Raw genomic sequence first — 21,602 nt, 5'->3', positions numbered from 1 at the left:
GAGGAACATCCAATCCACCCCTCTGGAATGTAGGAGTATGTAGTTGTCCTATACAGGGATCAAACTTGCAACCATGACATTATCAGCACCATGCTCTAACCAACTGAGCTATCCAGAATGAAAATAAGAACATAAGAGCCTGCTAGATCAGGCCATTAACACATCTATCAGCCAGCCCTCGAGTCTGCGGCTGCTGTTGCTGAATACCAGGTTGCCTCTGAGTAAGACCCATCTCATCCATGATCCATGATTTTGGATGAGGAGGCCGATCTGGTCTGTATCACGGAGACTTGGGTGGGTGAGCAGGGTGGAGTTGGTCTTACCCAGTTGTGCCCATCTGGGTACTCGGTGCAGCATCAGAGCAGGCTTGAGGGTTGGGGAGGCAGAGTTCCTGTGGTCTATAGAGATTCCATCACTCTCTCCAGGCTCTCTTTCCAGGTGGGGGCAACTCCTACTTGGGGACTTCCATGGCTTTTTTTCTGGCCCACATAGGACCAGTCTGGATAGTTTAGCCGTGGTGAAGACTTGATGTTTTCATCCCCAAAAAAGTTTTTGGGTTTCTGCTGAAATGAGGCTGCATTTTAATGTTGTATTTTAATCTTGTTTTTAAGTTGTACAGTGGTACCTTGGGTTAAGTACTTAATTCGTTCTGGAGGCCCGTACTTAACCTGAAACTGTTCTTAACCTGAAGCACCACTTTAGCTAGTGGGGCCTCCTGCTGCCGCCACGCTGCCAGAGCCCGATTTCTGTTCTCATCCTGAAGCAAAGTTCTTAACCTGAAGCACTATTTCTGGGTTAGTGGAGTCTGTAACCTGAAGCGTATGTAACCAGAGGTACCACTGTATTTCAATCAACTAGTTTTATATTTGGTGTTAGCTGCCCTGAGCCTGGTATTGGCTGGGAAGGGCGGGGTATAAATATTATTATTATTATTATTATTATTATTATTATTATTATTATTATTAGTGTGTTTTCCTGGCATTGGACAATTGGCTCAGATTAGGGATTCTGCTGATTTACAGTGGTGCCTCGCAAGACGAAAAGAATTCGTTCCGCAAGTCTTTTCGTCTTGCGATGTTTTTCGTCTTGCGAAGCATGGTCCGCCGCAACTGCGCCTCTTCAAGCGGCTTTAAAAAAAAAGCACAAGACGTTTTCGTCTTGCGAAGCAAGCCCATAGGGAAATTCGTCTAGCAAAGCAACACAAAACCGAAAAACCCTTTCGTCTAGCGAGTTTTTCGTCTTGCGATGCATTCGTCTTGCGGGGCACCACTGTACCACCCACCATCTCCCTGCCTGAGCTGACAGAGCTGCTCTCAAAGGCAGTGTTGAGGACTCCCAGACCTCAAGATCTATGCTAAAGCAACTGGCTCTGGGGTGGCCCAGGGCTTTATGGCTGTCATGATGACCGTGGAGCTGTCCCAACATGTAACTAACACATGTGTCAGGCTACACTCTGGACTTTGTTTTCTCAATGGGGCAGGAAGAGGGTGATCTGATATCAGTTCCCTGTCCTGGTCAGATCACTTCCTGTTAAGATTTAGCCTTTCAGAACCTTTCCCCATCTACAGAGGTGGGGGACCTCCTCCTGTTGCTGCTGTTGTTGTTTATATACCGGTACTACCCCTCATCAAAAAGAACTCAGGATGGCCTTTCCTTAAAGGCTGATGGAGGTTCTGGGGGATTTTCCAGCTGATATAACTGGCACTCCTGTCAGAGTCAGGGCCAACTTCTGGAGCAGCCAAATGGCTCAGGCCTTTGACACGATCGCCCCTGAATACCCTCTTTCATTTCATGGAGCCTGCTTGGCTCCCTGATAAACTCCAGAGCTTTGGGCAAGGAAACAAGCTAGGAAGCAACTCAAGGATAGGTGGAGGAAAACTCCAAACAAATGCAATAAAACACTGGTGAGGGCTCATCATGGAGCCTGCCTAGTGGCACTGGAGGCAGCAAAGAAGGCTTACTTTGCTGCCTCCATTGCATCCTCATTGTTCTGTCCAGCAGAGCTTTTCTGAGTAGTGCAGGGGCTCCTTATGTGAGGTTCCTCTGGGTACAATATTACCCCTTACACTGTTTAACATTTACCTGAAACTGCTGAGTGGGGTTATCCGGACTGAGGCCCTGTTTGTGAATGGTTCTTGAGACTTGGATAGATGGCATGTTGCCTGCTCTTGATGGAGTTATGCTCCCTCCAAAAGATTGTCTATGTAGCTTGGGAGGACACCTGGGTCCTTCGTTGTGGCACAAAGTGCCTTCCATCAGCTTCAGCAAGTGGCCTGCAGATCCTTTTGGGTGTAATGGTTGTCAGAGAGGTCCATCTTGGTATGCCCACCAGCCTTAGATGTTTGACTAGGTGAAGGCCCAGGAGAGGGCATTCTCTGTGACAGCTTCTAAAGTTGTAGCAAACAGTAGCTCATCAATGCAGTTGTTCCAGAACTGGTGTTATATGAGAGTTCCCTAAGGCACCTGCTAGTAGCATGGGCACTGCATATTGCAGAAGCTGCAACTTCCTGACCATTTTCAAGGACAGCCCCATGTAAAATGCATTACAGTAATCCAACCTGGAAGAGACCAGAGTGTGGATAACTGTAGCCAAGCTATCTCAGTCCAGGAACGGCCATGGCTGGCTTAGCAGTGAAACCTGGCAGTCCTAGCCACTGAAGCTACCTGGGCTTCAAGTCATAAACATAGCTTTCTAGCCTTTTGAATTTAGCAGAAAGGCTGAAGCAAAGTTTATTGAAAACTCAGAAGTGCTTTGGGTACCAAAGCAGCAGCAATTGAGGGGGATAATGGCAGAGAACAGGCACAAAAGGAGACAAATATTCTCAACAGTAGAGGGATTGGGAAGTGGGTGTTTTGCCCTCCCCAATCCTACTTCTGTTTCTAAAGCAGGCACTGAACACCCAGTGTGGCATGAATTTGAACCCAGTTCTTTTGTAGTGGACTAGATTCACTTCAAATATTGGAGATGCTTACAGTTTCAAGCACATTTTTCAAGGCCAGAATGGAAAGGTGGCATTCATGCAGCATGGAACCTGTCACAACAAAGGGCAGCTAGTTTGCACAAGCAGAATACTTTGGAAATTGCATTTCTTTTGGTACTGGAGATGTGATAAAAGCACCCAGCCAATATGGAACTTTCACCTGCATTTTTCAGCCAGCCTCACAACATTCTGGAATGTCCAGGCCAGCAAATTCTCACAATTACTCTAGTGTGGCCCACTGTATATCGTATGGACTGCACTGTGAAATATTGGCCTAGCTGAAATAAGAATTTAAAGCCATTGGTAACTGCAATGTAAATGACTTTGATACCCCCTTTTTTAAAAACAACAACACCACATTTATTCAGTAGTTACAATACAGCTTTGTCCGCTGCCATAATATCACAGAATGATCACTCCCAAATGGCAGTGATGTGGGATTGAGGATTTGAGTGAATGGCTTTGATACCTTTGAGTATTTTTTTTTAAAAAAACTAATAAATGGCAACACAACAGCTGCATAATATTTCTGCAGGTGGCTGCATTGTGTGTCAACATGTTGCAGTGGCAAGGCACAAGAAACAGAGTCCTGCTCATCTGCTGATAAGAACACAGCCACTGTCCATAACATTTCCTGTGCGGCTTTCATTCAGCCTGCATGTTGCCCCCAGTGCTTCCTGAAATGCCCAATGACTGCAGAAAGGGCAGGTTTCTCTTGGGTGCCTTCTTACCAATCTCTAGGCAGGACAACTTTTGTTTCTGTCCTGTTCTTTTCAATGGGAGCTGTCTCAGGCAGTTTTTCAGTGCTCATTCTCCTTGCACTGCTCTTCTGATAACGGTGTGGGATCTGTAGTGGTATCACAGTAACTAGAAGAAGCTGCAGCTGTAAGTGGATGGACCCCATCCACCACCTCTGCCCACTCAGATATTCTAAAGATTTTGTTTCGTCAGTGGCCGTGACGTTTAGTAGGAAGTTGCCCATTTATGGAGACTAGAGCAAATGATATCATCACAATAGGTGGCTCCTCTCTACATAGGGATCATTTGTGAAATGAGATTACAGGCATTTATCTGGGAAACAGGAGGCAGAGGCACCTGCTTTATGTAATTGATATCCTGGAGAATAATGCTGTACAATAATCAAGACAGATCTTCTATTCCCCCCACCTCCTGTGATTTGATTAGGTGGGAAGAAATAGCCCTTCTTTTCCTGCTCGAGCAATAAAGCCCCTTATCCACATGGAATAAGCTCCAGACCATGTTTTCTGTTATGCTTGAATATATGGGACATGCATTGCAATCCTATGCTTGCCACAATGCTGCAGTATAGTTGTTTTGCAGAGCTGTGTAGCAGGCTAGTCAAAGCTGTGACTAACGAGGTCCTTCCTTGGATACATAGTTCAGTCTCTGGCCTTCCTTTTTTAAAAACAATGCATTTGAATCATTCACCGATTGCATATTTTTCCTGATCTGTGTGAGGCTTCACGCTCTCTGCCTGGATGCTGCCTGCAGTACAGCAAGACCCTCGGATACGGTAAGTCAGAGATGACTCAATTCTCACTCTCTTGCTTTCTGTGTATACTTTCATTCTATACTATGCTGTGATGCACATAAGTATGATGTGTGTTTGTGTGTTAGGGGTGAGGAGTACTGTCTTAATTAGTCTGTCAGCTCATTCATTTTCAGCAGAGGCTCGCTCTCTTTCTCTTTCTCATTTCCCCCCTCCCCCAGTACTTTGCACCATGCCCCCCCTCCACCACCTGCCTCTTCCATGCAAGCAATGAAGCTGTACTGTCTTCAAGTAAAATGATCAGGCTTTCTTTTTTTTCCCTTTTCCCTTGCTGCATTGCACAGTATGTTTTAGCTGCAGGAACAGATTGGAAAAGAACATATATTAAGGGAAAGTGTTGAACTTAACAGGTGATGCCATGGGAAGGGGAGGATAAGTTCAGCCTCCAGTTTAACCTTTGCAATATGTAATTTCTAAGACAGGGCTCATGTTAGGTTTCGTATTTCTCCTTGCAATAAGCATGTGCCATATGCCTTTCTGCTTTCCATATTCTTCCAGCAAAACTATGGACCTTCAGCTGCATTAGCCTCCGTTTGAAGTGAAGGCAGTAATATTAAAAGCCCCACCATAAAAAAAGCCAGTTCTTTGTAATGCAGGGTGCAGAAGATGATTCAGTAGTACCTCTTATCAACTGCATTAAATGTGATAAATCGAGGTGGGGGAATAAAGGCTGTGGGTTGCTGTTGTACGAATATGATACCACTGCTTAAAATATATATTCTTTAATATACTAGCCCTATCATTAGAGAAGGCTTGAAAAGAATTTCCAATAATGATGAGGTTGGTACTTTATGAATTATAGAGAGAGGGGATTTCATGCTGGGTAAGAATTGCTTGAGAAGGAGTAGAATGAAGGGGTCTGTTGTAACAGTAGGTTACTAGGTCCTCTTTACTAAGGTTCACCTATGATCGTCTTTACTGGAATGGGCAACTTTGCAACAACTCTCTGTTGGTGCCTGGAAGGCTTGAAATGCACATTGTATGTGGGGCCAGTTTAGATGCCTGCATTTTCCGTGCAATGTGATTTTCAAGGGTAAGTGAGTCTAGGCAATGACACACAAATAAATAAAGGCTTGTCAAACAGTTCTTGTAGACTCTCGGTGAACTACTATTGTATTTGTAAAACCATCCAATTCATTTTTATTTTTTATTTTTTATTTACCTCTCTCATTTCTCCAGGATGGCACAATCACTGAATGGCTGCCCCTTGCACTTTGGTGTTAACATGCCTTTCAATATATAAGTTTATGCTAAGTTTTAAGGGAGGTCTAGGACTGGCATTTTGTAACCATACCTTTAATCCACAAAAACATCCTATTTTATCTTCATGTGATGCAGCCTGTATGTTCTTTGTTCAGCAACAAGTGATCAGATAAGATCATCTAGCATGCAGAAGAATACAGGCAAAATGGTTAATCTGTGAATAGCTGACTGTAAGTAGTTTGCAGCGCATCTACATATGTGCGCAGTTAACACCTGCGAGCACCTCATTTTGCAGTGTATTCTTTATTGAAGTACTGGAAGGCGAAGGAAATTACTTTTACTCATCAGTACATTAAGCTGACATGTGCTGTTGGGCATTGCATCTTTTACTTTCCAAGCAAAACTGGTTTGAAATATTTATTTAAGGAACATACATGCAGCAAGTCTCCCTAATATACTTGGACAAGTTATTTCTGAACATAAAAGAAACTGGGAAGTTTGTTCCTGTGTATTGAAGCTTATTTCTAGAGATAATTCATCGGTACAAAGGGTACAATTTCAGCCAGCCATTTAGTTCCTTACATGTTACTCCGCACTAATTGTGACATGCAGCTTTTTATGTACTCTGGCTGATTGAATTTTAACTATAACCTGATTTGCATAATTTAGATTTCAGAGAAAAAATTCAGACATTCCCCCTGTCAGACAACTGCCAACAATTAAATGGTCTATTCCAATTAAAGTCAAACACTTTAGGAAGGCTGTTGATTTAACATTGCAGGGAGTACAAACTTAATATAGGAGACATCAGAATACAAGAATGCTAACTCTATAGACATTTTTATTTCACTTTTTGAAACCATTATAAAACACTGATTATTTCATTCATGTTCCAATATAGGCTTATTTAATTGGAATGATCTACAAATAAAAACTGGTAACATATCAATAAATTTTCAGGCTGTTTTAGAACAGGAAAGAACTTGAAGGAAAATACCTTTGAAGGTTTAATACTTTTTCATACTAAATGTTTCACAATTTCACCAAATACAATTTTCAGTGAAAATTTCAGATTTAAAAATTAGTTTATGAATTGGGACTTGTGAAATTAGATTTGACTCCAGTTTGATTAAGCTGGAGACAAATTGGGATAATAATTGGTTCTGGCCAGAATAATTACTCTTGGTATCTTGAGAATGAAGAAGCCACTGGGAGAGTTAAGATTTCACTGAACAATCAAAACCATGTTCTTTTGTAGCCTGCTCTCATATAGGTTAGGTGTGCTTAAGACCATTGACTTCAGTGAGCTTAGACGTGCTTGTGTCTGCATATTTTAAGGCTGTTGTTCTATTCTTCCCATCTCTGCAACCTACTAATGGCAGCAACCATGTTAGTAGCATGGTGCTGGAAACGGAGTACTTTGCCTTCTGTTCAACAGTGGCAAAACAGCTGCTGGTATTTAATATGCACTTTAAAAAGGGAAAGGGCCATAGCTCAGTAGCAGAGCATCAGCAAAAGGCATCAGTCTCAATTCATGGCCTCTCTAGGTAGGGCTAGGAAAGTCTGCAGCCCTGGAGAGTCACTGCAAGTCAGTGTAGACAGTACTAAGGCAAATAGACTCACATGATATATAAGGCAGCTTCCTTCCTCACATGATATATAAGGCAGCTTCCTTCCTCAAATAACATTTTATGCTTGATGCAGAGTGGAAATAATATAGCCTATTCAAATAATGCAAGTGACCCAGAAGTTAATATAACACTGGGAAATTTATTGCAGGAAATAGAGGTTCAGACAGATAAACCGTGTTTTTAAAAGGAAGTATGATAGATTTTTAAAAAATATTATTATTTCTCAGTTGTTAATTTTGAAAGCATCTAGGTAATTGTATCTTCGCCATTTAATAAAATTATAGCTAAAGGCGACAGCTTCGTGCACCCATGCATTCTCTTGGATATGGTTGGTGAAAGAGAGACAGTAAAATGGCATGAGATACCCATGCATAGTGCAAAGCTGCTTCGTAATTTACATTTTGTGCTTGAGAATGTACAAGTTGGTTCACAGAAACTGAGTTGTAGGAAGATTTGTGTCCTCGTATGAGGAGTGTAGCTATGCATCATGCAGCACAAGCTTTTGCGTGCTCATCAGAGGTCTCACTGATGCCCCAGTGAAGTCGCCTTGAGTAAGCGTGCATGGAAATGCAGACTTCAGCAAACTGTATTTACTTCGCCAGTGTGAAATATTAAAGAGGTGCAGCTTGAGGCTCCTGCCCAGTGGTGTGGTGGGGCTTTGCACTGGTTCCTCCTGAAGGGAAAGGATCCAGAAAGGATTTTCCCCACTCCACCTCACCAACGGTGTGGCAGGGCTTTGTACCAGCTTTTCCTGAAGAAAAGAGCCGATGCAAAGACATCCCTTACAGAGTTTGAGCCCCCATTGTGGGGGACAGGTAGCAGCAGAGCATAACATCTCAGGTGCCAAAATGCACTAGGCTACCCCTGAGAGCCAGCTTGGTGTAGTGGTTAAGAGCGGTGGACTCGTAATCTGGTGAACCGGGTTCGCTTCCTCGCTCCTCCACATGCAGCTGTTGGGTGACCTTGGGCTAGTCACACTTCTTTGAAGTCTCTCAGCCCCACTCACCTCACAGAGTGTTTGTTGTGGGGGAGAAAGGGAAAGGCGATTGTTAGCCACTTTGAGGCTCCTTAAGGGGAGTGAAAGGTGGGATATCAAGTCCAAACTCTCCTCCTCCTCCTCCTTCTCAGTTACGTATAGATTCCATCCTAGATGTTACTATTTCTGCTAAACATGCAGGAAACATGAATGTAAGTTATGAAAGTTGCATGAATACATATCCAGGTTATGTGACTTGCATTAAATATCAAAGAGCAAAACAGATAGTGTAGTATTTGATGGAAACTAAACTGCAGTGGAACAGAAACAGCGCTGATGTGGCAAACAGCTGCCTTCTTACATCCAGGTAATGTTGAAGGGTAGGTTTAAAAAAAATAAATCCAATAAAATAAATAAATAAATAAATATGGGAGAATCACTGCAGCTGATCTCCGCCTCTATCTGCAGATTGGAAAGTCCACTGTATTCCAGCATCCCTAACGGCAAGATCCCAAAGGGTGGGCAGTGGAAAGTTGCAACGCTGTTGCTGTGTGGGCAGTAAGAAGAAAAAGGAGCATTCTGGAGCGAATTTTTTTTTTAGTGGTAAGGGAAAATGGGGAAGAAATGTAAAAAGCCACCAGGTGAGAGGCCAGCAGGGCTTACAAAGTGGCAACTCTCTCTTCCTTGACCTCAGTATGATTGTGCTGCCTATATAACATTAGATTTATTGGGGGGTAAGCTAATGTTCAATTTTTTATTATTATTTAAAAAATATTCTAATTGCATGATAGTTACAGAGCATTTTGGGAATGGCCATCAAAATACTAAAACATTCATATTCAAATTATTCCTAGTTGGCTTTTGTTAAGCAATTATTGCAGGAGAGGGAGAGGGGTCTGAAGTGGAGTTCCTCCAAGGATTGGTATTGGAACCTGTGTTTTTTAACTTGCTCATAAGTGATACAGAGCTAGAGGTGAGTAGTGAGGTCTCTAAATGTGCTAATGATACCCAATTGTTCAGGGTGATTAAAGCAAAAATAAAATAAAATAAATGAATTACCCAAAGCTCCAAAATGGTTCCTCCAAACTTGGGTAAAAGCTGTAAAATGGCAAATGCAGCTTCAGTGTGAGCAAGCGCAAAGCGATGAGCATTGGAGCAAAAAATAAATAAATCCCAGTTTCACATCAACTTTAATAGGTATTGAACTGGCAGTGACTGACTAGGAGCAAGACCTTAGGATCATGGTGGGTAACTCAGTGAGGATGTCAACTCACGGCGGTAGTTGTTTTTAAGTGAATTCCTTGATAGGAATTATAGGCAAAGGGACTAAAAATAAAACTGCCAATAATATAATGCTGTTATGCAAATCTATGTTGTAGGAATGATTGCAATACTGTGTTTAGTTCTAGTCGCTTCAACCCCTCCCTGCCCAAGATGATCAAGGGCTTGAAATAAATCCCCTATGAGGTGAAATTACAGCATTCAGGCCTTTTTGGTTTGGAAGAAAACTGAGTAAGAGGAAACCTGATAAGAGCTGTGTAAGGTTATCTCTCTTTTCTCCGCCTCTCTCTCTCTCAAAATACTAGAACCCAGGGCCATCCAGAGGAGCTGGAAGCTGGAAGATTTAGGACAGACAAAAGGAGATACTTGTTCACACAGTGCATAGTTAAAACTATGAAATTCGCTGCCACAAGAGGCATTGATGGCTGCCAACTTGGATGCCTTTAAAAATGAAAAGGCAAACTCATGGAGGATAAGGTTATTAGTGACCACAAGCCACTGCGAGCCTCCACTGTCAGAGGCAAGATGCCTCTTACTATCAGTTGCTGGGATTCACAAATGGGGAGTGTGCTGCTGATCTGTCCATGGAGGCACAGGTCAGTTCTGTGTCCAGGGCAGCTGTCTACAAGCTCCATCTGGTACTCAGGCTGAGACCCTACCTGCCCGCAGACTGTCTCGCCAGAGTGGTGCATGCTCTAGTTATCTCCCGCTTGGACTACTGCAGTGCGCTCTACGTGGGGCTGCCTTTGAAGGTGATCTGGAAACTACAACTAATCCAGAATGCAGCAGCTAGACTGGTGACTGGGAATGGCCGCCAAGACCATACAAGACCTGGCTCCCAGTATGTTTACAAGCACAATTCAAAGTGTTGGTATTGACCTTTAAAGCCCTAAATGGCCTCGGCCTAGTATACCTGAAGGAGCATCTCCATCCCTATTGTTCAGCCCAGACACTGAGATCCAGCGCCGAGGGCCTTCTGGCAGTTCCCTCACTCCAAGAAGTGAGGCTTCAGGGAACAAGGCAGAGGGCCTTCTTGGTAGTGGCGCCCGCCCCATGGAACACCCTCCCATCAGATGTCAAGGAAATAAACAACTGTCTGACTTTTAGAAGACATCTGAAGGCAACCCTGTAGCAGGAAATTTTAAATGTCTAATGTTTTACAATTTTTTTATGTCTTGTAAGCCACACAGAGTTGCTGGGGAAACCCAGCCAGATGGGTGAGGTATTATTATTATTGTTGTTATTATTATTATTATTATTATTATTATTATTATTATTATTATTATTATTATTATTATTCAGGTCCTGCATGTTGGCTGTCTAGAGGATTCTGGTTGGCCACTGTGAGAACAGGATGCTGGACTAAATAGGCCTTTCATCTGATCCAGCAAACCCTTCTTATGCTTTTATAAGCTGGAGACATGAAGTCTATGATATTCACATATAGAGTAAGCAAGGTGCACATATGTGCTTTATCAGATGCAGCCCAGGAATCCTGCCACTCACCTTGAAAGCAATTGAGCCTTTGGGAAGGTTCCAATAGAAGGCTTCAAAAACTCAAGAACTTTCTGAGTGTTTGCATACAAAGCCACAAAAGCTCAAAGGCGCACACAAGTAGTTATCTCCACCTATTGCCACTCCCCTGCCCCAAGGCCCAGAAATCTACCTTAGGGACAGGGGGGAGATGGTGGAGGCATGAATTCCCAGGCCCCCAGCAGAGCATCCTTTCCTGCTGGGAAATGATTCTGAAACTATATGCCCCAGAATGTCCCATTGACAGCTGACATCACAAGGGCAAAGATGCCATGCTATGTGCCTGAGAGCAGCACCACCTTTCTGTTACCGAAAAGGAAATTTCTGGGCTTTGAAGGAGAGGCAAAGGGAAGCAATGGCAGTTCACCTAACTGAGAAAAGCCTCGATCCTGCTTGCAAGCATTTGAGCAAGGGTGCTTGCTTATGTGAGTGCCCAAATGCTCTCAACGTCCTTTGTAGATACCGCCTCCCCCAAGCTCTGCTGAGCCAACTTGATAGGGAGTGTTATGGCCATTGCTATTATGCCCAGCTCCCTGGATACCTCTTTCACTATACTCTACAAAACGAGCATGGACTCAAATCTACCGATGCTCACCAGTCCCAGGAACAAACAAAATGAGTTTTAGTTTTGCAAAATGTGTTCTGCTGTTTGCTAAGCTCTTGCTAACTGCTTCTTGACCTGACTCTGGTTCTGTGCCTCCTAGTCCCAGCTACCCCTTTTTATTTTTATTTTATAAAAGAATTAAGACAAAATCAAAATCTGGTAACCCTATTCCCCTCTGTAAATAACAGCAGATTGTGTTTACTTCATGTGGAAGCCGGACATTAACTACTACAGGCCATAGGTTTGTACTTTGCTTTTTACTTTTCTAGTGTGCTGTCCTTATGAAGACACAACACACAGTGAACTGCAGATGCATTTGAACTAATGCAAATGGTCACCAGAAATGCATAGTTCTTGGGCTTTTTAAAAGAACCATAGTCATTTTCAATACCCCTCCCTACAAAACAGATACTGCAGGGTGATGTTTTATTAATTCTTCGTTTTTCCAGTGCATTTCAATAGCTTGCAGTCAGTAACATTCCAGAATAAATATTCTGTAGCATGAATAGTCAGAATGATGGGTTTTTATTTTTATTTTTTGAGGCAAAACAAATATCTAGAATGATAATATTCTTCCATTCTGGCAGACAGTGCAGGGAACAATATTCAGCAGATCTCCAGTGTCAAGAAATGCAGATTTTTAGGATCATTACACACATTCAGCATTTCTGTGGCTCAGTAAGTCTAGGTCTCTGGCCTATTGTGGGATAACTGAGCAGAGAAAGAGTTGTCTTTTTGCATAGCCCCTTTGCCGAATCTGTGCATTTGGTTGCATAAACCAGATCAGGCACTAATGCTGCATGAAACAGCATTGCTTCCCACTGGGTAGCCTCTGTGGATTCTGCTGTACAGCTGGAGGAGAGCTCAAGCAAAATCTGTGGTTCTCAAAGGAGCCATACTGTGAGTAGGGGAATTGACACAGCAGTCCCTGGGAAGCTGCCTTTAAATGGGGTGTACTCAGATACCTTTAGAAAGAGGAGAGTCATATCTCACTGGCACAGCACAGTGTTGACATGCAAAAGATCCCAAGTTCTAATCCTGGCAGTTTCAGCTAAAGGATCTCAGGTGTCAAGGCTGGGAAAGACATCTGAAGAGTACATGGACCAGTGACCTGGCTCAGTTTTCTACGTATGATGAGAGATTTATGCTTGTCCATTTATGCTTCTAGGCTTTCTGCTTTAGAACACAAGTTGGTTGAAAGTTTTTGAGAGCCAATCAATCTAACAAATTGTGGCAGACATGTTATTTCCATTTTCATGGGGTCCTTAGCAAGAGCAGAGAGAAGCATATATAGCAGGAAAGCATCAAAAGCGGCCATGTTTGGTTACTTGCAAAGGATAGGGTTGTACAGCAACATTCCTACAAGCATTTTTGGGTACGTTAGGGTTAGGTTTTTGTGGCCATGTTTATTTGTGGTTTATTTGTTGGTTCTGTGGCATTAAGAACATTTATGTCTGATTTATGTTGCACATTGATGACAGAAATGACATCTAAAATGAGAATGAGAATATTAAAGAATTTATTTTTCTCTACCTTTCCCCATCTATTTTTCTGCCTCTGACAGCAGTATATATCCTTTAAAGTCAGTTTTGCCATTTCCTCTTGAATCCCTTCGCATTTGTTCAGAACATCCATACGGCAGCTGAAGTGAACATTTCATGACTAAATGCCATTAAAAATAGGAAGGAGGAGATCAGTTGGTTGCTAATTGGGTAGGCTAATTAGACAATAGCTCCCTTAATCATTTCAGCTGAAATATTTCACAAGTGACACTCATGTGGAAGGCCTTCCAGGAACCACATATCTTGCTTTCGATTAAGAACTGTTAGAGATTTCAGTGTTTTGCACTGCTATTGTTCTACTTCACATCTGAGAAAAGGATCATGTGGACCAGTTAAGAACTGCTGGATCAGGCTAATGGCCCATGACCCATCTAATCCAGCATTGTGTTCTCACAGTGGCCAACCAGAAGCCTGTGGAAACCAGCAATCAGGATCCAATGGCTTCCAGCAGCTGGTATGAGAGGTACAGTTTTAGAGGCACACTAGACACGTGACGAAGGACTTGAGGAATACATACATGGGATGTATGACTCCTCCCCCCTCATTTTGAGCAGGAGACCACCATTTTAAACTGTTCTCCTTTTCAAAAGTGGTTCCAAAGATGTTTTTGGACTACAGTTCCCATCATTCCTGACCACTGGTCCTGCTAGCTAGGGATGATGGGAGTTGTAGTCCCAAAACAGCAGGAGACCCAAGTTTGGGAAACCCCACTGTACAGAATGGGGGGGAGGGCTGCTCTCTGAAAACCCAAAGCTTCCATAGGCCTGCAGAACTGTTTGTGGTGTTCCACGAGTCCTGACTGCTTCCAGGGGCTATGAAGCAGCTGTCTATTAAGCATGGAGTTAAAAAAAAATTAAAACTTCAGTTTAAATATTTACAGCTGTGTGTTTGCTGTCATGAGATTGGTTGTCTCATGAAGATGATGTACCCATTTTTAAAGAGAGGAGGGATGCATCATGGGGGCAGCCCACTACCCATATTATTCCTTAATCTGTGCAGAAACAATTACATCTGAAGAGCAGATTTCTGAGCTTGGTGGCACGAGCATGCCGCAAAATCTGGCCGTGCTGCTAGCATTTTAGCAGTGCATTTTACCAGGTACGTTCTTCAGGAATGCTCAGTTGGTAGCTTCCTGTAGTCTTCACTAGTCATTGCAACACATAAACACAAGCGTGGGAAATGTCCCAGGAAAGGACAGGTGAGCTTGGCCTTGGCATGCCATTTTCTCCATGATGTAAATCATTGAGAAGTGGTGTGGCCTGAGGTACTTTGCAGGGCTTGGAAATGCTGAAACTGCACTTGTGGACCTGGCAGAAGCTCCCTTGAGATGTTTTTTTGTATCATATGCAGAAAAATAGAAGGAGCAACTGGATACAGTATACTGCTTATCATGAAGTATAACAAGCAAATTGTTTCAGGTAGCAATAATGCCTATGTTAGAATTGTGCTCCAGCAAATGAATAAGGACGTGGGTGGCGCTGTGGTCTAAACCACTGAACCTTTTGGGCTTGCTGATCAGAAGGTTGGCAGTTCGAATCCCCGCAACGGGATGAGCTCCCGTTGCTCAGTTCCAGCTCCTGCCAACCTAGCAGTTCGGAAGCACACCAAAAAGTACGAATAGATAAATAGGTACTTCTGTGGCGTTTCCATGCGCTTTTCTGGTTTTGGTGTTCCATTGTGCAAGAGGGAGCGGCTTAGTCATGCTGGCCACATGACCCGGAAAAAACTGTCTGCAGACAAACACCGGCTCCCTCGGCCTATAAAGCAAGATGAGCGGTGCAACCCCAGAGTCATCTGCGACTGGACTTAACTGTCAGGGATCCTTTACCTTTAAATGAATAGGACATAGCAGAGTCTAGCCTAATTGTTTACATTTTGAAAGCAAAGTACTTTGCACATCTATTAAATAGAATATCTGTCTTTGGAAAGTATATGCATAGATTCTTTAGCCCATTTCTGTCTATTATTCTCTTGTCCATGTTTTCTATGAATCATGCACTCCTGGGAGAAGAGAGGATCATCTGAGAAATGTAAAGGTCCTCACAGCCTATCAAGGGCAAGTAGAACTCTCTTGAAGCCTGAAAGTTGTGATTTAGGAGATAAACATGGTGATTGTTTGTCACCCTGAAAAAGTGCTGGAGCCAGCACTCAATCCTTCCTGCTTTGGACACCAAACATCTACTTTTTGACTGCTGCTGCTTTTCCCTGTAGCTGAGCAAAGGCAGTGGAAACCTTGGTTGGACTGGACAGCTGCTACAATACTTGCTAACAGACCTTAAGCAATGATAGGAGACAGAAATCCAAAGGAGGAATACACTGTGGGAAGCAGGGGCTTTGAAAGGGGGACAGTTTCAAGCCAGGAGTGTTCAGGAATAGCCCAATACATTTTGCTACCTGAGGTGAAGGACAAAATGTCCCCCTCTCCCCATATTCCAAGTACAGAAGGTAACTGGACCAGCCATTAAATCATACTCAGCATTGTTGGTTGGGCATCATGAGGGTATCAGGCCAGCTTAGCAAGTTCAGGGCTGGTCATGTGGAACAGAGAGGTATCCAACCCAGGGGAATGCCTGGGGCTGGGGGTTGGGATGCTCAGGAGAACAGCTTGAGTGCTGCCATCACTACCACCACCAGATCCATGCCTGGGGTGATCGACACTCTGCTTCATGCTATGACCAGCCCTGTGAGTGTCCCTGGCAATGAAGGGCAGCTAAGAAACACACCAGAATCAACATGTCTCCTAGAAGTCACTAATGGGCAACATATACAGATTGCTAGTTGCTTGATATCCACCACTGAAGGCTTCCTGTTATATTTTGTGGAAGCAATCTGGTTGTATTTCTCGTAACAGTTTTATTTGATATAGGTATTTGGTCCAATTAAGGCAGTACAATTGCTCACCCTTTCCCTTCCTGGTTTTAGCTATGTGGTGGAGAGTGGTCTTGGAAGGATAATAGAAAAGGCCGATCTAGTAGTGAGATTACTTCCCCAAGAGGTACCCAGCTGTCCAACAGGTACTCCACAAAGCCTTAAACATTGGCCAGTGGTGCGTCCAGATGGATAATGCACTTTTGGAAAACCACTCAAAAACATGATTAAAAAGGAGAAGGTCACCAGGTGCCATTCATTTTGCATTTAGTGCGTCCGTCTCAGATGTTTGTGCGTGCATTTAAGTTAAAAGTTTGTGATTGTTTTATATGACATCCTAGTCTCACTGAAATGTTGTGATATGTGTTTGCATGAGTCACACTCCACATGCTGTTTCTCTTCTGGTGCGTAAGTGCAGCAGAAGTTCTCTTGATGTGCCTGGAAGTAGCAGGTAGCCTCAGAAAGAGCCCCAGTTAGATAGCTGGGCTCCCCTTAAGGTTAGTCCAGAAGTTGCAGCTAATGGAAAATGCAGCAGTAGTCAACAGGTGTTGAGAGAATTGTGCTTGCTGCTTATATTCTACTGAGTCGACTTTAAGGTATTACTTTTTCATTTATAAAGCCATAAACAACTCAAGACTAGGTAGAGACCACCTTGTCCCTTAGATATCCGTAGCTGGTCCCTGTGTTCAGCTGATGAGGCCTGGCTGGAGGTCTCACCCAATCTGGACCTTCAGTATGGTTGAACCAGCATTATGGTGCCCTCTTGATGATTAGACAGGAATCTCCTATTCTGTGCTTTAGATGCCAGTTAAAAGCTCAGGCCATCCCCAGTTGAATTGCTGGCTTAAATTTGCATCTGATACAAACTACAATGAATGATTTTTATTATGCTTTGTAATTTTGTTTTATCCTATGTCTGTGTGTATATACTTCTGACCGCTGCTTAGATATTATATATTAAGCAGTTTATAGATTGTTTTAAAATAGTGAAACAAAAACATTAAATCCTCCTGAGTCAATATTTTGCCACATTCTTCAGACCAGCCAGCCCCAGAACCAAGCATTCTGTAGCACATTTTAATCTGGGACACATACAAAAAGAGAAGTGCATTTCATTTATTAACATTAATTTCACATTTCCAGATGTGGATTTATTGTTTTTCTAGAATTTGCAAGAAGCAGTTTTATTGGGTTTTTGTTTTGTTTTAGTTTTGTCGAAATGATTGTATTACTTTTAGAAGTTGGGTTTTGTGCTTTTTCCTGCTTTGATCTTGTAACCTGCTTTGATTGGCTTCTTGCTGTGAAGTGATCTATAAATCTGTTAAATAAACAAATAAGATCCCTGACACTTTGATCACCAAAACTGGGAGAGGGGACTTGAACAGTGCTCCAGGAAGCATATTTACTTTCTCCCACATCAGTGAAATACTGTCTTTAATTCCTTTGGGATAAGATGTACTGGGATATTGTTTGAGGACAATGCTGTTTATAGTGTCTCTCCCATTTTCTTGGCCATATTGCCTAAGAATCATATGCTCCCTGGGAGAATATGATTTGAGAATATATATATATATATATATATATATATATATATATATATATATATATCCCTTATTTAAGCAGTGTAAAACAATATTTTAAAAACCTTCCTTTATTTAAGCAATGTGAGTGGCCATTGAGGAGTCCGTATTCGGGAAAGGGAATGCTGTACAAGTCAAGGTCAGCGCTGCTAGCTTTGATCTCAGTGCACGTCTGGGGAGGGGGAAGAGAAAGGGTTGCATCCAGATGTTTCTTCTTTCCCCAACAGGGGGCAGGCAGAGCTGACACTTCTGCCTTCTCAGTCGACTGGTAGGTGTATGGAGCGACACACAAAGCTGCACTGTGAGCGCTATGTCTAATACCAACCAAGTGCTGTTGCTTTCACTAGTTTTCCACGAGAGTGTTGCAGAATGACAGCCTCAATCTTTGGTACCATCTGCGGTTTGAATTATGCCCCTGCTTCTTTGGATTTGGCTGTGCTTGTTGGTTTTATTGCTTGCTTTCAGGCCAGTCCCATGTAGTTGAAAGTGGCTTTATTGTGACATGAAGTTCATTCCAGCGCTGTTAGCATTTCCATAATGAAAACAACTTTGAAGCAATAATACGAACAGTTAAATGGTTTCGATAGAAATACCTTTGCCGTGACAGATCCCGGATGTGAAAAGGGCATCTTTAGTGTAGGTGTTTGAAACCATAGCGAGTCCATGGCCCCAAATTGTTGATAATGTTAGTAAATAAGGAGAAAACCTCTTTAAAAATAAATAAGTAAAATCCTGTGGCATCTCACAGACAAACAGATTTACTGTGGCTTAAGGTTTTATGGAAGGAGGCCATCGGCTGAACGAAGCTATCTTCAACTGACAGCTGCATGCATACACACATGAAATTGTAAACAGAGGGGACAAAAGGCAGTGAAATTCAAGGGGTACCGTCTCTGGAAACAATTCATTAAACATATAAATCTGAAGTTAGAGAATCCTATAAGGATTCATTTTATGTATCCATGGGAACAGACCGAGCTTAACATGAAAAATTACACCATGCTACAAATATAACACAGTGGCTTCCTGTGGCTTCCTACCACCACCACCTCATTGACTGAGTAAATAATATAAACAACGTTTTGAAATCTTAAACAGTGCCCCGATAAAAGCATGCGAGAATCTGAAGAACATGCCCTTTCACCGCAACTGTCTGCGGTACAGGTATATCATCCAGCTACAGCTGGTTTGTGTTCAAATGTGGAACAAAAAGCAGGGAGTATTTGGGAAGGGAAGGCGTTCTTTCTTGAATTTTAAGAAATGTGAAAAGATTGTAGTCTTCTCCACGCATTGCTCATATGTAGAGGATAATCATACTGATAGCAGCTGTGAGTTTAGCTCCTCCCCTGCCATTCTGATTGCCATAACTTTTGGCAGTGTTTTTTTTCTGGGAGGACGCAGGGGTACGCACACCCCAAAACATTTTGTGAATCTAATGGGAGAAGAAACTAAACATTTAATTTTTTTTAGTTTCTTCTCTAGCACGGTGAATCGTTAGTTCTGTTGACTGGCACGGTGAATCATCAGTTCCACTGCTACCCCCGATAGTGGCCTTTACTGTATTTATTTTCCCCCATTTGAACTATAAAATGGCGATTTTCTTGAGTCACAATGAGAGTACCGCTAAACATTTTTTTTTAGGAAAAAAGCACTGACTTTTGGGGTGGGGAACCAGTTCTGTTTCTGGAGTTCTACATTGCACAAGGAACCTCTGTACAGAGAGAAGACTCCTTGCTGATGAAGTTATGAGAGGCAGGTCACCAACGTAGTGCCCTGGGGCACCCATGCCCCCACAGAGGCCTTCACAGCATCCGCAGTGCTGAAAATATGTTTGAAAGAAGCACCCTATTGTACCCAGTAAGATAGCTTGTGGTGTGTGCTTGGTTGCAGGGTGTGGGGTGCCTGTGACAATGTATTCAGTTTGCAAATGTGTCAATGGGTGCAAAAAGACTGGTGTTTTCCAAGTTGTGGCAGGGGTTGGAGGAGCTGCATGACTTTGTGAAGGGGAGCAAAAGATGTGCAACCCTACAGTCCCTTTCACCATGCACAGCCTCTTCAGATGAGAAATGTGTGAAGTTTTATTTGTTCGTTGGTTTGTAAAAATTCATTGTGTACTGACAGTTCTGATAGTATCACTTAATTTTCTTCAGGGACTGCTCTAGTGTTTCTTTAGTGCAGGAACTGTGTTTGGGAATGCAGAGCCTTTGCAAACAGACCTGAAGAATTCTCATCCCGTCACTTCCTTGCTATTGCTCTGCTTAAGAAGCGATGTGATCAACTCGAAAGACTTTCTTTCTTTCCTTTCCTTTTGCTGAAAAGTTAAAACGAAATGACAAGACATAAATGGAAATATACTGAATGGAGAAGAACCTAGATGAATGCATTGAAGCAGATTATGGAAAACAAGACAATAGAAATTCAGTTGGTGTATAATGAATATGTAAAATCACAACTAAATTCACAGTCTAACCCCATTCTAGCATGTGGCTGGATCCTGGAAACAAAAGTTAATTAATCTGTGATTGCTAGCTAAGTGCTGAGAGGGCTATAGAATGAGCAGGTACCTGTTGTTCAGTAGTGCTAAAAGCGCACATTTGACAGCAGGCTTCAAGTTATATTAGGTAAGATTGCTTGCAAAAAATGTCTACATTAGTCAAAACTGTGTGTGAAAAATGTTTATTAGGATAAATCCAAGCTGAAATGCTAAATAATTTTTATGACATTAAAAATAAGTGAAATCGACCCACATGCACACCACAAATAGCTGCAGAAATGTAGAGAACTCAATTTGAGACTGGGAAAAAGGGGAAACCGAGAAATCCGAAACCGACAGATTCTTCCATCCCTAGAGACTAGTGATGTTGTTGACATGTGACATTAGTCTGCATGGAAGTCAAATCCAATCACGAACAGCCAGTGCCCTGCAGCAGTGCCACAGAGCAACCCTTCCAACTCCTGATTCATTGCCACTTACCTGGATGGTGTGAGGCAGGGCTGGATGGGGCCGTGCAGGTACACCAGCAGAGCCAAGCTGGCAGTCCCCACCAGTGCACCTTGCATCCCTATCCCTCACTACAGCTCTGGACCACTGAAGGTAAGCCTCAGTGACGCTGATGTTGGGAAGGCAGTTCTGTAACACCAACCCACTGTGCTAGCCACTCCTGATTTCAGTAGGTTTGCAATTCTGAAATGAGTTATGAGCCCTGACTTGGATACAATGAGCTTTAATATTTTCATAATTCAAGCCGAGATTGATTACAGGTTAATTTACATTTCCTGTGCCTGCAGGGCCTGCACCAGTGGCATATTTTACTGAACTGCAAAAGTGGTTCTCTTGATCAGGGTAACCAAAGTGATTTATAATGTCCTGATTGCAGGCTTTCCCTGCGCATCTGGTTGGCCATGCTGAGAAATGGATGCTAGGCTATATGGGCCATTGATCCAGCAGGCTAGTCTTATGTTCATAGGTCATAAAGCAAAAAACAAGTTCTACCGATGAGAAAGTGTGGAGGTGGCAAGCCCCAAATAACTGTGAGCCCATTCCTCTTTTGCTGATAATTGTCGATGGTGCTCCATATCTTGCTTGTGGTTGTTTGAGGCTACATTCTATGCTCCTCTGCCAATGGCATGAGAGCTTTAGCAATTGGCAGACTTCTCAGAGATACAGCACTACTGGGGACCCAAGCCAGCATAACATCAGGGATATACCGGCATAAGCTGGCCGCCGGCTTAATGTAAATGTAGCTTTGCCCAGTACCAGTTTTTATCTTGTATGCTTAATCGGGCAATAGGAAATAACATTGACCTCAATTT

General features: G+C 42.8%; 1 protein-coding gene across 7 annotated transcripts in view; it reads left to right on the top strand.

The window, feature by feature from the left end:
* Positions 1 to 21,602, top strand: part of DLGAP2 (DLG associated protein 2) — a 399,875-nt gene that overhangs the window by 100,242 nt on the left and 278,031 nt on the right. For 2 of the 7 annotated variants that reach the window (XM_083495507.1, XM_083495506.1), the window contains exon 1: positions 4,422 to 4,515. The exons of 4 other annotated variants lie outside the window; for them this stretch is intronic. The gene's annotated coding sequence lies outside the window, so the exon portion shown is untranslated. Of the gene's footprint in view, positions 1 to 4,040; positions 4,516 to 21,602 lie in introns of those variants that run through there. One more of the 7 variants, XM_083495505.1, reaches the window with a different exon arrangement.

This window comes from Podarcis liolepis (genome assembly GCF_965112155.1).
Source record: "Podarcis liolepis genome assembly, chromosome: 3".
Classification (NCBI taxonomy): Eukaryota; Metazoa; Chordata; class Lepidosauria; order Squamata; family Lacertidae; genus Podarcis; species Podarcis liolepis.
Note: the sequence above shows the minus strand (reverse complement) of the source record. Positions and strands in the feature narration are given on the sequence as shown.